Consider the following 7576-nt stretch of genomic DNA (forward strand, 5'->3'; position numbering starts at 1 on the left):
AGAAGATTTGCATTCCACGGGCGTTCTATCTCTTTGCCGGAGTTGTCCCTCTTGCGCGCTCGGGGCTTCTGAGCATCAATCAGGTAGTAGGAGTCGTTTCCCAGCACCTTGCTAATGATGAAGGGGCCTTCCCAAGGGGCCGACAGCTTGTGCTGGCCGGCTGTTCGCTGGATCAGTTGGAGCACAAGGTCGCCCTCTTGGAAAGATCTTGGCCTGACCTTCCTGTTTTAGTATCGACGCAGACTCTGCTGGTAGATGCTGGACCGGCTGAGTGCCAACAACCGGCCCTCTTCCAGCAGATCGATGTCGTCTTGACGTGCTTCTTCTGCTTCTTCCTTGGTGTACATGGTGACTCGCGGGGAGTCGAATTCTATGTCCATCGGATGACGGCTTCTGCACCGTAGACGAGGAAGAAGGGTGTGAAGTCGGTTGACTTGTCTAGAGTCGTGCGCAGACTCCAAAGGACGGCTGGCAGTTCCCCAAGCCAGCAGCCGGCTGACCGCTCCAGCGGCACGACCAGTCGAGGCTTGATGCCGGATAAAATGAGGCTGTTTGCCCGTTCCACCTGGCCGTTTGACTGTGGATGGGCAACAGACGCTAAGTCCAGTCGGATGCCCTGCGTCGCGCAGAAACGGGCCAAGGTGCCTTTGGCAAAATTTATGCCATTGTCGGTGATGATGCTGTGCGGGATGCCGTACCGAGTCGTGATGTCGGCGATGAAGGTCACTGCAGTCGGACCATTTAATTTCTTGATGGGTTTCACTTCTATCAACTTGGTGAACTTGTCCACTGCGACAAGTAGATGAGTCAAGCCACCTCGTGCCGTCTTGAATGGTCCCACCATGTCCAGGCCCCAGACTGCAAAGGGCCAGGAGATGGGGATAGTCTTGAGTGCAGAAGCTGGCTGAAGTGTCTTGGAATGGAAAATCTGGCACCCCTTGCACTTTTGGACTAACTCTTTGGCCTCTTCCAGGGCAGTTGGCCAGAAGAAACCGTGCCGGAAGGCTTTGGCGACGAGTGCCTTTGAGGCCGCGTGGTGGCCGCACTCGCCTTCGTGGACGTCTCTGAGAATTGCTTGGCCTTGTTCTGCCTCGACACAGCGTTGGTAGACACCAGTGACGCTGCGCCTGACCAGCTCTCTGTTGACTATGGTATAAGCTGCTGCTCGGTGTTGCACTTGTCGAGCCAAGATTTCATCGGTTGGCAGCTCTCTGTTTACTAGGAACTTGAGGATGGGCTGGGCCCATGAGGGTGCTGCTATTTCTTCAGTTGCTACTAGTGCAACTTGGACAAGGGCGGCTGGGCTGGGAGGCGGCAGGTTGGAGTCCGCAGCCGCTTGCTGACTTGACGAAGTCCCCGGGTCGACTGGAGCAGTCCCCGGGCCAGGCTCTGGAGTCTTCGATCTTGCCACTGCAGTCCTCGGGCCGGGTTATGAAGTCCCCGGGCCGGCTTCGACTGTGTCTTTCTTGGAGTCGGATCCGACTTCTTCAGGTGGAGTCGGCACAAAGATTGAGTCTGATTCTGGTGAGGCTTGATAGAAGGCTTGAGGAGGCGCCGAAGGGCGATGCCGGATGGTATTGCTTGGCTAGTGGAAACGATCCGTGCCAAGGCTTCTGCTTGGTCATTGTCGTTCCTTGGCTGTACCCCGCCTCGCCCTTCGAGATGAGGGTGGAGTCGCGGGCCGACTCTCCATAGCCGGCCTCCCTGGAAGTCGCCGGCCATGAGTCGGCATATCTCGGAGTCGCCGTTTGGGACTCGGCATATCTTGGAGTCGCCGTCCGGGACTCGGCTTGAGCGGCGCTACGGATCCCAATGTCTTGAAAGGTTCTGGGCCTCGGGTTAGCCTACCCGTGGCCCATTACTCCGACACATATATAAACATTAATTAGTGCACTCCATGTTGTTAGTGTGAAGCACTTTATACATTTGTCACTTGCATGGATACATTCCAAATTGCTAGCTACAAAATAAAATACATGTCGAATTCAACATAAAGGGGGTTTCGAAGATTCGAACTCATAGGAAGTGCATTCATCTATTTGAACCTGAGATAATGGCATTTGTAAATCAGATGTAAAAGGGGGCATGAATCTTTGTTGTGAGTTTGAACATGCTATATATATTCATACGCATATCTAACTTTTTTTGGCAACCAAGGAGATTATACCTGGAACCATGCATGAACTAAGGTAAGTTGCATATTTTTTAATATATACTCGTGTACAAATGTATATTAAAATGTACCCCCTCCATTCCAAAATAATCGTAGCTTTAGGATTTTCAAGAGTAAAGATTTGTGAAGTTTAACAAATCCCGAAAGTTCAATTCAAGAGAACCGAAAATGTTAATGCTTCTGCTCCCAAATATTGAACGAAGCGCCAAATAGGCCTCTGGTCACTCGAAACCGCGCGAGACTAATGTTTTGGTTGTAGGAAATTACAGTCCTGACTCTGGCCTGTGTAGCCTATCGGCCCGATGTCCAAAGGTCTAAACCGGGGTAGGTTTGTAACTTCACCAAGACGCCAGTCTCAACCGCCCCCGAGAAGCATTCATACGCCGTGGGCGCCTAAAACCCCATGCACTCGGCCGAAATCTATCCCGCCCACATTTGGGACACCTGACATGACTGTCCTACCCCCAACCCGCAATATGTCCGAAATTTTAGATGGGGGCAAAGTTTGTAACTTTCCCCAAATTTCAAATAAGCGCGTCTCAAACCGAAACATTGTTCCCCCTTAGTTCCCCGCCTCCCTCCTTTTCCCCATTCATACTCCGTGGGCGCGAAAACGCCCTCTCCACCAGCCGCGAAATCCCAGCCTCCTCCGTCCTCCACCCCATAGCGGCCAATCTACCGCCGCCCTCCTCCATCATGCCGGAGCTGGTACCCCGACGTTGTCGTCTAACGCAACCGCAACCGCAACACCCTCAAGGACTTAGCAGCTGAAGCCGAGGCAGAGCTGCCTCCACGATGCCGACGCAGACGTGCGCCGTACCAGAAACACTGACCATGACGTCCTGCGCCTCACTGCCGCAGCTCCACTGTCAAAACCGTCCACCGCACCGGAGTTGTTTCCGCTACGCTGTCTTTCGCCGCCTCGGATATGCTTCCCCGCTGCCGACAGACGGCCACCGTACCACACTCAATAACTTGGCCATGGGTTCGTCCAAGGCTGCACCGTCCTCCACAACTTCTGGTTTCCGGCGAACAACAAGATCGTCGGAAAAACAGAAGGAGGACACAAAACTGCCAGGAGAAAGTGGTACTCCTCTTCCCTTATTCGTGCAAATCTTACGTCTCCGCTCACACCGTATTCATCCCACGAAAGAAACTAGTTGAGCGCTTCTTACTGCATCTTGTTCGTGATACTAAATGCACAAGGTTTCCTCCCTTTTCCTATTTCACCTTTGCTAGAGGTCAGTAGCCCGCCTGGATTTCAATTCAGGGTCAATTGAACCGCAAGTAAAAGAAGCAGCACCCACTTACGCGCGCGGTGCACCTAGTCGGCATGTTCCTCGGGGAAGTGGCGCATCGGTGTCTATCATAGGGGTGTGGGGTGCAGGAGCTGCTTGCGCCCGATCTGGAGGTCGGCGGGGCTTGAATGGATGGCCGGGGGGGCAGTGCGAAGCACGGCGGTGCGGTGAGGTTGAGTGGAGGGCGCAGGCAGGGGAGGAATACTGGGCCGATGGTTGCTGACATTTCGAGGAAGATCGTCAACACTGACTGGCTGGAGGTAGATGAAGGCGATCTGCCCGTTCTTTGTACATCGGACGGTGCAAAAAAAATGGACTGACCTATTTGCTTTCAGTCGACTGTTATTTTCATAGAATCCTGTAGGTATTGAGTGTGCCATGCATGTTGTAGAGCTATCATATGTCTCCCGTCATTTATTTCTCACCGATCTGCTATCTACTACCTTTACACTATACTAATTGTGCACACACTTCACCCATACTCACACTATTGTTTTTTTATGCATGGGTACTTCAGACTCTGACGCAGTGGTGATGAATGCAGAAAAGAAAAGACAGAAGTCAGTCCAGTGTAATTCGAAGATAAGCACTAAGCGTTTCAGTGCTCTAATGCACTAGTAGAAAAGGGGACATCAGTCCCGGTTCGTAAGGGCCTTTTGTCCCGGTTCTTGAACCGGGACTAAAGGGTCGTGACTAATGCCTCCCCCCTTTAGTCCCGGTTCTAACACGAACCGGGACTAAAGGCCCTCCACGTGGCCACTGCGAGCTGCCCGGGCACGGGGGGCTTTGGTCCCGGTTGGTGACATGAACCGGGACCAAAAGGCTTCCACGTGTCAGCAGCTGAGGTTTTTCTTTTTTTTAAAAAAAAGTGGCTGGTTTAGGGGGTTTGGGGGTTAATTTTAGGTTGTTATTAGCTAGCTAATAGAGAGAAGTGTCCTCTCTTATACTGCTATGTTCATTTCACCCGCTGATATATAATAACTCATGCATGCTTGCATCATACATCATCATATATAATAACAAGTCCTACTAATCATGCATCATCATACAACTTCTACTCGTTATTAATAACAAGTCATACGATCATCATCCTCATAGTCATCGAACCCAACCCTACATAATTGTTCTTAGCACATGATCATCAGTATCAGGTAGGACCTAAACACCCTTAAGGTAAAATAGCATAAAACAATATAGACCCTGACTCTCCATTATGAAGAATGGAGGTCATCCTGTCTCCAATTCTTGCGCTTCGCCTCCTTTTGCTTGCAAGAGGCTCCTTACGACTGTCCATACATTTTTTCCATTCTTTGATTGTCATGTCTCCACTTCTTTTAGAAATCCGGTATGGACAACTGAGATTCGTAGGACGACCTCGTTGTATGTTCAAAACATCAAGGCGGCCGTGCGTATACATCAGATGAGGCACACAATCATTCGGGATTATCTGTTGAAAAACATAGTAATAACTTCGTAGTTAGCAATGATGTACTAGTTTTAGAAGTATTTAAAAAAGGATGCAAGCATGACGTAATAGTAAAAAATCTTACCAGTGTATCTCCATGGTAGTTACCGTAGTTCAACACGTGCACTAGTGGCACGTATTGACCATAATGTTGAGGAGTTCAATTGTAGACATTGTAATTCTCAAGATCAATACAAAATGCGATCAGATGATTTTTCTCCTTATAAGTTAATTCGGAGCCATCGGTGTAGTGGGTTTTGTCTACCATTTTCCGCACATTCTTTGAAGAATGAAAATAAGCTGTCAATGGAAACAAGCTGTCAACTATTTTGAAATAAACAATATAAATTACTTAATAACTATGTTAAGCTCACATGGGGGAAGAATTGGAGGTGTATCCACAAGGACCCAAATGCCCATATTGTCTTGCTGGATTGTAGCATCACCAAGATCCATGGTGACAAGCATACCCTCATCAAAACCATACATCTTGCAAAGTGCTTCCCAATTTTTGCAACCAAAATGGGTTACACTCTCAGCATTGTACAACTTTACTTGAAAATCCACACCATGATGGGTCCTTAGGAATTTTTTTTGGTTTCCATACTTTCATGGTCTTCAAAACCCATCCTCTCCAAGACATAGCATCTTGCATATCATGGGATAAGCTAGACGAATTGGAAAAGGTGAAAAATACACGTTAAAATAGTTGAAGTCGTGCTTAATTACGAAAAAACTATTGTCGTCGTTGTGTACCGTATCAACATCGAAGGTCTCCTCGAGCTTAATGCTGAAGCGCCGATCTTCGTCCAGCTCAATGAACCTGTCGCACATACCTCGGTCGTCGTGGCACCAGTCGCACTCCCCCGGGCGGTTTTCGTCGTCCGAGTACAACATTTCCGGCCTAAGTTCATAATTCAAATATTAAATATATGTACTAAAAAACCTAAATTAGATCATTATTATTAATCATGGGTTGACTATCGGTGATGGTACGTAGCTCCTCCTTTCATTCCCGAGTGCATTATTACAACAAATTGTCTAGCACACGGGAATGAAGGAGAAGCTACCCCCACGACGACGTGGATGATGGAGGGGGCTCCTAGATTTCTGCATAGAGTGCTCTTCAATTTTAGCATTCAAAGTAGGAGTACTTTTCCAATATGAGCATTCAATAAGCAAAACCAAATCGTAAAATAAAGTAGTATTCAAATTAGCATGCATTCAATTATAATCAAAAGTACATCATCTCTTGTGTCCGTACATCGTCGAATACTCCTCGAATACTATCACACATATAGCATCGCTAATTAATAAAGCTAGAACCGTAGTGCCCGATGGGTATCGTCGCGGGCGGTGGACACCCAAAGATAAGGAACCATCACAGGATCATAGCTCCAGTGAGATCCCTGAAGAACCTGCCAGGTATTGTCGAACCTGCCCTCCAACGCAACCATGTAACGACGGACGTGCTCGTCCTCCTCGCTGACATGGTGACGTACCACCTCCGCGGTGTCCGGAAGCCTCGGCTTCGTCACTGGCCCACGCGACCGCCCCCAAACAAGGATCGGGTCAACAACGGGCTGCCTCCTCACCAACCTACGTCCCCCGGAAGGTAGTACCTCCCAATACCAGCCCGACGGAGCCCAGTCCCGAACATGGCCCTGATCAAGCAGGCCTCCACCACCGCCGAGTCGACGACGAGAAGGATGCGGGATAGGCATCGTCGACGTTGATGCGGGAACTACTTCTATATATAGTTAAATAAAGTAGTTTTATTAATTAAATCAACTAGTTCAACTACTAAGCACTTACTAGAAATAAATAAAGTAGTACTAATTTTCCTATCCATACACAATAAATTGACAAAGAAAATACTATGAACAAAAAAATCATTAAAATTCTATGAACAAAATTAGAACAGAAAAAAATCATATAAATTCTATGAACAGAAAAAAATCATAAAAAAATTTGACATCTAAATTACTTACACAATATGAAAAAAAATTGACATCTAAATTACAACAGAAAAAAATCATAAAAATTTGACATCTAAATTACAACAGAAAAATCATAAAAAAATCTAACACAATATGAACAAATTAATTACACAATATGAAAAAAATCTAACAGAAAAATCTATGAACTACACATCTAAATTACTACACATCTAACAAAGAAATCAATGAACTACAAAAAAATCATTAAAATTCTACGAACAAAATTAGAACAGAAAAAATCATAAAAATTCTATGAACAGAAAAAATCATAAAAATTTGACATCTAAATTACTTACACAATATGAAAAAAAATGACATCTAAATTACAACAGAAACAAATCATAAAAATTTGTCATCTAAATTACAACAGAAAAAATCATAAAAAAATCTAACACAATATGAACAAATTAATTACACAATCTGAAAAAAAATCTAACAAAATTACTACACATCTAACAAAAAAATTATTACACATCTAACAAAATTATTACACATCTAAATTATAACACATCTAACAAAATTATTACACGTCTAAATTACTACACATCTAACAAAAAAATCTATAAACTAGAAAAAAAATCTAACTTACGGCGACGGCGACGGCGACGGCGCGGGGCGGGCGGGCGGATACGGCGTCGGG

Source organism: Triticum dicoccoides, chromosome 5B (assembly GCF_002162155.2).
Source record: "Triticum dicoccoides isolate Atlit2015 ecotype Zavitan chromosome 5B, WEW_v2.0, whole genome shotgun sequence".
Classification (NCBI taxonomy): Eukaryota; Viridiplantae; Streptophyta; class Magnoliopsida; order Poales; family Poaceae; genus Triticum; species Triticum dicoccoides.